General features: G+C 37.0%; 1 protein-coding gene across 1 annotated transcript in view; it reads right to left on the bottom strand.

The window, feature by feature from the left end:
* Nucleotides 1-8,421, bottom strand: part of LOC115223176 (fibroblast growth factor receptor 2-like) — a 159,596-nt gene extending 151,175 nt beyond the window's left edge. Inside the window, 1 exon segment of the mRNA XM_029793621.2 lies at nucleotides 7,371-8,421. The gene's annotated coding sequence lies outside the window, so the exon portion shown is untranslated.
* Nucleotides 8,422-8,638: the final 217 nt, after the last annotated feature.

The raw sequence follows: 8,638 nt of genomic DNA, 5'->3' as shown, positions 1-8,638 counted from the left end.
GTTCCGAGTTCAATTCCCGGCCATGCATTGTGCCCTTGAGCAACAGACTTTATTTTCAGGTTGCTCTACTCTAGTCCACTGAGCTGGCAAAAAGGTATAGTACCCCTATTTCAAAATGCCGGCCTTGTCACATCCTGAATATCCCCCGAGAACTACATTAAGAGTACACGTGTCCGTGGAGTGCTCTGCCTGTTGCACGTTAATTTCATGAGCAGGCTGTTCCGTTGGTCGGATCAACTGGAACCTTCGTCGTCGTAACCGACAGAATGCCTGTTATTGTGCTTCACTCTGCTACTGCTTCTCGTTACGGCATAAACATCACAAGTTCCAATTATTACTCACCACTTTTCCAAAATCAGTGGTGCGCCTCTATAATAGTCCAAGCAGTTTTTCTCCGGGTTTGGATGAACCACGGAACAGCAGCATGCAAAATATATTTCATTCTTTTACTTGAGTCATTCGATGGAGTGTGGCAATGCTGGTGCACAGCCTTCAAGCATTTAGTGACTTATTTGAAATCTCGCACTCATTCTGTCGGCTTTTTGCCGAACCGTTAGATTATGGGGTCGTAAACACACCAACACCAGCCAGGCGTTGGGAGCACAAACACACACACTCATATATATATATATATATATATATATATATATATATATACAAATGTCGCGTGTGTACCGTTGGCGATTTTTTTCCTCCGTCTTCCCTTCTTTGGATCTTTCCTTTTCCTATGTTTCTGACGAAGAGCTCCGCTCGAAATGTTAAACCCTCCTTCTTTCCTGAGCGTCCAATAATACTATACTTGTTCCACATCCTCGCGTTGTTGTGTTTTCTCTTTGTGTTTTCATGTTTGGATTAAATATATATATATATTGCATCGGTGCGCTATGTGTCGAAACGATCGTAGTGAATAATAAAGAGTTTCGTGAATTCCATATTCTGTCTCTCATAGTTTTTATAAAAACTCTACAGACACAAAGGAATTTCTGAAATAAATCCAGTGACATATACCTCCGTCTTGTTGATGACTTGGATTAGTGAAGAACTCCAGGTAATCTTTTGGTAGGGTCTAAGGTTATGGTTTATCACAATCCCATAAATACTTAATATTCAATTTTATTTATTCATACCAATTATGAATGGTGTGAGTTAAAATTCACCGCTTTTTGCCCTCCAACATTTGTCTATTTATTAGACAAGTCTCATATAAAATGATTTTTTGTTTTAATCTTGGAATTACATGGCTTTGATTTACTGTCAGGTGACTTTTGGTCAACCCTATATGTGTATATATATATATATATATATATATACTTCTTTTACTCTTTTACTTGTTTCAGTCATTTGACTGTGGCCAAGCTGGAGCAACGCTTTTAGTCGAAGAAGTCGACCCCAGGACTTATTCTTTGTAAGCCTAGTACTTATTCAATCGGTCTCTTTTGCCGAACCGCTCAGTTACGAGGACGTAAACACACTAACATCGGTTGTCAAGGCAATGTTGAGGGACAAACACAGGCACACAAACATATACACATATATACAGACGGGCTTCTTTCAGTTTCCGTCTACCAAATCCACTCACAAGGCTTTGGTCAGCCCGAGGCTATAGTAGAAGACACTTGCCGAAGGTGCCACGCAGTGGGACTGAACCCGGATCCATGTGGTTGGAAGCAAGCTACTTACCACACAGCCACTCCTGCACTATTATATATATATATATATATATATATAGATATATATATTATATATATATATATATATATATATATATATATATATATAAATCTATATAGATATATATATCATACATACACACACCTGAAAATTGTAGGTCCCGTGCTAAAATAAATCCACCTATTTGGCAGTGAGCTGAGAGAATTGTATGAGCGTCAGGTAAAAAAAAAAAAAAGAAGAGAAAAATGTGGGAGGGAAGAAAGGAAGCTTCTGAAGTATATTTTCCGGTTCTGGGTTCAAATCCCACCGATATCAACTTTGTCTTTTGTCTCTCTCGAGTCAATACAATCTTTTGCTTTGCACCTAAATTAGAAACAGCTATTTTTGAAGCAACGCCCAGGGACCTATATAGAATCTTAATCTTGTTCTGCTAATGGTAGATCCATTTAAATTAATTAAGAGGCCTTTCACCGCTCTTTTGGCTGCATCCATGTTCACCAACCAAAGACATTCTTGTCTTGGTCGATATCTCCGATCGCGAAGGTTTTGATAAAATTTGTGGAGAAGAAGAATCGGTGGGTAGAATGCCAGATGAAACGCCTTGTGGTATTTAGTCGCAAAGAAGCCAGCTTTCTCTTCCATCCCCGCTTGGGGACGTGGGGTGTCGATGAAATAAAGAACCCACAAAAATACGTCCTCTAAATTGTCGATACCTGTGTGTGTGTATATATGTGAGGGTGGGGGAGAGAAAGAACCCTCAATACCGTAATACAAATTAATAATATTCTTTATATTTTGGTCGAGCCAGTCTCTCTGGCCGCTCTGGAGTACGCACAGGCACACGCGCGCGCACACACACATACACACACACACTCAGAGGCTTTGACTTTTTCATTCTAAAAATGTCTTTTTAAACCACCATTTATACGCTATTATTTCTAGAGATTTTTCTTGCTTCGAGATCCACTTTCCAAAAAAAAATGAATTTTACATCCACACACACACACACACACAGAACTTTGACTTTTTCTTCAAAAGGGTCTTTTTAAACCACCATTTATACTTTATTATTTCTAGAGATTTTTCTTGCTTCGAGATCCACTGTTCCAAAAAAAAATGAATTATATTACATCCACACACACACACACACACAGAAGCTTTGACTTTTTCATTCCAAAAGGGTCTTTTTAAACCACCATTTATACGTTATTATTTCTAGAGATTTTCTTGCTTCGAGATCCACTGTTCCAAAAAAATAATTATATTACATCCACACACACAACACACACACCAGAAGCTTTGACTTTCATTCCAAAAGGGTCTTTTTAAACCACCATTTATACGTTATTATTTCTAGAGATTTTCTTGCTTCGAGATCCACTGTTCCAAAAAAAAAAATGAATTATATAACATCCACACACGCACACACACACACACACACATTATATATAAATATAATATATAATATATATATGAGTAAACATACACACACACACACACGTGTGTGAGAGATAGAGGGAGAAAGACTCTGTAGTACTAACTATACCAAAGTCACTCTTTTACATCTTACTCACAGCAGATACTAATAATTAATCTACAACATACAGGTTTTTTTAATCCGATGCCATGCAAACATAAACCATTTCTGTCGGGTCAGTTGCCTGTTTAAAATAACCTCTGTTCTAATGACTTAAAGACAAGACAAACAAAAAACTTTGACTAACAGACATTACTTCAAATGAAAAAAAAAATCAAAATCAAAACATCTTAATCAAATTTTTTCTTACACCCAATTTCTTTATCCTTAATCCGTGAAGACGCGCGGACGAGTGCCTACATAGGCAGTTGTATTAACGATCGTAAATTCGTCGTCTCGATTCTCGGACTGGTCATTTACGGTGTGTTGTGTTGTGTTGTGTTCTTGAGCAAAACACCTCATTTCACGTTGTCCCATCCCAATCCACTCAACTGCAAATGACTAAACCGGCGATGGACTGGCGTCCCATCCAGTGAGAGTGTTGTGATCTCGCTCACTTTCTGCGTCATAGAAACCCGAGTCATGGAAACCGAGTAAATAGCCCTACGAGTCTTAAGACTCGAGTCGGTACTGCGTTTTTTTTTTAAATCTACGATACACTTCTTTAATCCCAACCACCCCTGTATGAGCCGTATTGGCTTATTATTAGAGCGTCGAACAAACTGCTTTAAGATATTTTTCAAGGTCCCTCACGTTCTGAGTTCAAATTCTTCTTAAGTCAACTTTGCTTAATCCTTTGAAGGGTCGACAGAATAAAGCACTAGCCAAACACTTCTCCTTCCCCACACTAGCTTCATATACAGATTCTTTCCAGGCCTTTCTGTCTGTTAGAAGCAATTATTTTCGAGAATTATGGTCATGGAAAGATTGTGATTTTATGCATATTTTCCCCTAGATGCATGTCTGTACATACATGTGTGATAGTAAGAGACTCCAGAGGGAGCCTAACAGCAGAAGGTCTGCTTCTTCAGAGAAGAATCATACCCCCTACTTCATACAAGTGTTTTGGCCCTGAACTCTGCACATTCAAGGTGGCCGGGCCGCATCCAGGACGTGACTCCCGGATACCCCACTGGTGCCACGTTCTGTGTTATTGTTTGCAACTTCAACCCTCTTGAATGATTAGGGTGTCTCAGAACCAAAGGACCTTGTGTGTTGTATAACCAGTTCAAGGCTTTGGTATATTTGGTCCTGAAAGACCTCACGAGGAAAATCAGGGGCAAAAATACAATATATATATATATATATATTTGACTGCGGCCATGCTGGAGCACCGCCTTCAATCGAGCAACTCGACCCCGGGACTTATTCTTTTGTAAGCCCAGTACTTATTCTATCGTCTCTTTTGCCGAACTGCTAAGTAACGGGGACATAAACACACCAGCATCGGTTGTCAAAGCATGCTAGGGGGACAAACACAGACACACAAACACACACAATATATATATAATATATATTATATAATATAATCGGATCTAATTTCCATTGCAAGAAATCACAGGAATATCAAAAAGACGAAGAAAAAAAGAGAAAGAAAGAAACTAAAGGAATAAAAAGCTATTTTCTTCCCCCTTTTCCATGTGGTATGGGATTTCGAAAGACAGCTATTCCACAATTCCCTCTTTCCCACAAAGTAGGATTTGAAATACAAGAGGGTGACGAAAAGTTCCTGACTTTGCGCAAAAGGAAATACAGGAGATTCAGTTAATTACGATTTTATCCAACATATTCGCCTCTCTGATTCACACACTCATTGCTGCTGTCCTTCAGTTTTTCTAAGCCCTGTAAAGGAACTCAGAAGACTGGGCATCCAACCAGGCCATTCGCGACACCGTTAAAGCCAGGAACTTTTCAGCACCCCCTCGTAAAATTGTAGAATTCTTTGGGTATGTAACTCTCTTTAGACTCCCGCCACAAATTCATCCAATTTTTTGTTTTTTTTAAACTCGCAAAACATTTGTTGAGGCGCGATATTCGTTGGCTCTGGGAGAGCACTTTTAAAAGTTAAACGAAATAATAGATTGTAATATTCATATCTTTTCGCCGAGGTCGACTTTGCCGTTCATCCTTTCGAGGTCGATAAATTAAGGACCAGTTGCGTACAGGGGTCGATCTAATCGACTGCTCCTCCCCTCTCCCAAAATTTCGGGCCTTGTGCCTAGAGTAGAAAAGAATATTCATGACCGTGAATTATTGTTATTCAAGGCGGTGCTACTGTCACGGGTCACGACCACGCTGGAGCATTTTTTTTTAGTTAATGCATAAACTAAAGAATTAGTAAAACGCAAAACTTTCATTTCTTGAAGAAATGAAAATGGTAAAGGTTTTTAAGAGTAAAAAGGACTTCTTAAAAAAAAATTCATCAATATAAATCGTTTTTTTTTTTGTTTGTTGTTGTTTGTTTTGTTATGTAGCTCCAAATCAAGCTTGATCGAGCATAACAATGAGCAATGGCATTCCAATCGTGACCATCATATCTTTTTTCGCAAATACACAGTGCGCCCCACGGCTATATTACACTAACCAATGTGCCCTTTTCTAAGACAACAAAAGCGTGTGATTTGCAGATTTGGCTGCTATTTCTAGCGAGTCCATTGACCACTCAATTAGGTTTTATTGTTCTTTAACCCCGAATCATCCCTGATTTAGCGGACCTCTAACTAAAAGTGTTCTCGATGTGGCCATCCCGTTTTCGTAGAAATAATAAGGACTAAGTCATACCATGCGTCCTTTTCTTTCCCGAGAGGGTAGTGCGTGGTTTGAGGGAGATTTGGCTGCTGTTACTAGTCAGTCGAACGATCAGGTAAGGACACTCTAGTTGGCTCATCAGGAAATCATATTTTGTTTAAGAACAAAGGTCAGTTGAAGTTGTGACGTTAATGCATTTCCCCTTTAAGAAAACGAATAATTTGGAAGAAAGAATTGAAACCGCGTTTAGGATTCGATTTAAGCCGGAAGTTTTAAAAAATTATTTCCATAACGTTACAGGGTTACACATAAGATACAAATTTGGATTTGAGGTCCTCCATGCCGTTCCCTACTTGTGAAGGGAACAATAACAACCCTACGCAACAATGTAAGGCACACACACACGCCATACGCGCGCTCGTAGATTTATATGTAAATATAAACAAAATAAAATTAAATAGTATGAAATTATATAAAAAATTACACACATGCACACGTGTGTGTGTGTGTGTATCGTATATTACATCATATTTAGGAAATGTTAAAGAATGATAGAAACAGTAAAAGTGATACAGGTCGCATATATAATATATATATATATATATATATACACACACACACAAATGGAGAGAGAGAGAGATAAATAGGTATAATATGTATGTGTGTGTGTATGTGTTTACATACAATATATATATATATATATATATATATATATATATATATATATATATATATATATATATAGAGAGAGAGAGAGAGAGAGAGGAGAGAGATAAATAGATAGATACATAGAGAGGTAGACAGATAGATTTACGCATATATACATACATATATATATATAGTTAGATACATACATACATGCATAGATAGATAGATAGATGGATAGATAGATAGATAGATAGATAGATAGATAGATAGATAGATAGATAGATAGATAGATAGATAGATAGATAGACAGACAGATAGGTAAGTAGAGAGCTATATACATGCACAGATATACGTCTGTCATAATAACGATATATGATTTAAACAAAGCGTCATGCTTTTATTATTAAAGAGAAAAACGAAAAAAAAGAAATCTGGTCCCACACTCACATCATAAACCTGTTGCATACACACAACAGATTACAATACACACATGCACACGCACGCTGACACACACACACGCTGACACACACACACGCATACAAGTACGCACACGCGCACTCTTTTTCACACAACCGACATCTCATTCACACACACACACACTCACACACATAGCGGCTTACAATTTACAAGTACACACATCATGCATCGAAATGTTTTTTCTTTAAAATCTCAACTAAATGTTACAGCAAACATTGATGATAATAAACACAATAATAGTTAATCAATTAATGAAATAATTACAGTTATATCATTGACTAAGTTTTGTTAATTTTTCTTTTCTTTTGTAACATAAAGTATATATAAAAAAAGCAACTCAATACTTTACCTGAACGTAAAAGAAAATCGTCGGAATAAGCAAATATCCAAATACGATAAACAGTAGAATAACTGTTACAGTTTAAGTCCGAGATAAGAAGATAAACCAATACATAATACTTCAAAAATGATAAAATTCTCCTTTAAATGTGTATATATATCGTTCTTTCTCTTCCTGTATGGGTGATGGGTATTATCTTGTTTTAAACTTAAACTTATTCTTTCTTTATAAAAACAAAGTCCTTTCCGTTTTTGTTCTGTGCGAGTATCTGTACAAGTATTCCTGGTAAAGCGATTTCCGTGCTTATTTTAAATATACGTAAAAAGTATTCCAGAAAGCGAATGTGTCTCGTTGTTTATGAAGTGAAGTACTGAAAAATAATGACTTAAGATTTGATGATTTTTTACTTGTATTTTCCTTTTCTTTAAATATTGGACTTAATAATTTAACATTGATTTCCCAATGTTTATTATTATGCTATATCGAATTAAATTTGAATTAAAAAACAATTATGTATTATATATTACTTAAGATACTTGTTGGGAGTGATATAAATAAGAGGCAAGCTTTCGTTACGTCTATTGTTTTCTGTTAAGATACTTCTCGTTCTTGACTGATGATTGCCTATGTTAGCTAAATTTAATTTGAAATTATCACATATATTTAATATTTGAAATTACATAATTAGCAAGCTAGGGAAGGTGAGAGGTGGGTGTAAACGTATATTAAATTAAACGCTTATTTTATATATAAATTAAGCTATTTTCAGGGGAGCTTTCTTAATGTTATGTTGGTGTTGTTTGTTTAGAGAATTGTAACGTGTTTGTTTCCTCCGAGCCCGTCTGTAAGCGGGACTGCAAGTACACACGACTAGTGTTAATGAATAAACAAGAAAAAAAAAATGAAGGAAAAAGAGAAAAAGAGAAAAAGCCGAACCAACAGAGGAATTGATAGAAAAAAAACCGGGCACTAGAAAAAAAAAAAAGAAAAAGCACAACCCACCAAACTAGCCAAGATAGGTAGGTAGGACGGTAGGTAGGGGGGTAGGCTGGTTGGCTGGTTGGCTGGCTGGTTGGTTGGTTGGTTGGTAGGTAAGGCAGGAAGGAAGGAAGGCAAATGCGTGAGTGTGTATGTGTGTGTGCGTGTCGGTAAGTATGCGTATATGTATAAATACATGTGTGTGTGTGTGTGCGCGTTATGTGTGAGTGTTTAACGTATTAGAATGGTGTGTGTGTGTGTGTGTAAGTAATGCATACCAATAGATGAAGTAGGGGAGG

Source organism: Octopus sinensis, linkage group LG22, assembly GCF_006345805.1.
Source record: "Octopus sinensis linkage group LG22, ASM634580v1, whole genome shotgun sequence".
NCBI lineage: Eukaryota > Metazoa > Mollusca > Cephalopoda > Octopoda > Octopodidae > Octopus > Octopus sinensis.
The sequence above is the reverse complement of the archived record's forward strand: the minus strand, read 5'-3'. Positions and strand labels throughout refer to the sequence as shown.